Genomic DNA, 1,185 nt, shown 5'->3' with positions numbered 1-1,185 from the left:
CCATCTGCCCGGGGGGCTGGGAATCGAACCCGGGTCGCAGCGGTGAGAGTCCTGCACTCTAACCACTAGACCACCAGAGAGACCACCAGAGCAGATGGAGCTCGTCAGCCCTGTAAGGCAATCCATCTAAGAGAAGGTCACTCTAAACAAACCTACGTCCTGGGGACCTCACTGCCACTGTCCAAGTTTGCTTGGCCCCGGCAGATGAACCTCAGGATTAAAGGGTGGGCTCAGTTCAGCGCACGCTGAGTCTCACCTAAAAAATCTACTGCGCAGGCTCGAAGGGTTAATGACCTTTCCCAAATCTTCGCTCGCGAAGACTGGCCATTATTTTTAGCATGATAAGTAAACATCTGGTGATGTCTTCTTAAGAAAAATTCTTCTTTTGAATCATATGCCAAAGGTTGGAAAGAGGGTGCTAAATATATTATTATTTAATTTTTTTTGTAATTTCACAGAATCGCGGGCTAGTTAGGGTTGGAAGGGAACTCTGGAGATCATCTGGTGTTGTGGTCTGCAGGGGCGCTGTGGGATCGCTGGAAGGTGCGGGACCTGCAGTGCCGGCCGTGGTCGGCAGGGGGCGCTGCCGGGCTCCGGCAGTCACCACGTGGCAAACAAAAGGGGTCTGGGGGGGAGCAGTCCCGGTCCGCAGGGGAAAACCGGGAGGGGGAAATAGGGGGGCCCCTTTTGTCCTCAACGGAGGGAAGGGGGTGAGGAGAAAAAAAAGTTCACCCCCCAAGAGGACCCACCGCTCCCAGATGGCAGTGTCTCCAAGGCTCCCCCCCCCTCCTTTCCCTCCCGGCAAGCACCGACCTCTCCGATGAAAAGGGAGCAGAAAACAACACTCGTCGGCCCCGGTGGGAGTCACGAGGCACCGGTGGCGCAGGGCCGGCAGTCAGATCTCGCCAGGATGAAAGAACCAGGGGAAAAAACAGCTGGCTCCCAGACTTTCCTCCAGAAATGCCCGAAAGCAGTTCCCCCCCCACACCCCGTCTCACCTGGCCCGAACACTCTGCCCTCTCTCCAGTCATCCCCCACCCCCTCCCGTGGCAATTAACCTAGGCTAGCCACATCCTTTGACACGCTAATGACCTCCCTTCCCCCTCTGAACTCTGTTTCTCTTACAGGGAAAGCAGGGGAAGAGAAAATTCCTCTTTCAGATTTATAACCCAGGACAGGTTACCT

This window comes from Lepidothrix coronata, unplaced genomic scaffold (genome assembly GCF_001604755.1).
Source record: "Lepidothrix coronata isolate B3197 unplaced genomic scaffold, Lepidothrix_coronata-1.0 Scaffold69, whole genome shotgun sequence".
Classification (NCBI taxonomy): domain Eukaryota; kingdom Metazoa; phylum Chordata; class Aves; order Passeriformes; family Pipridae; genus Lepidothrix; species Lepidothrix coronata.
This window is presented reverse-complemented; position numbering follows the sequence as displayed.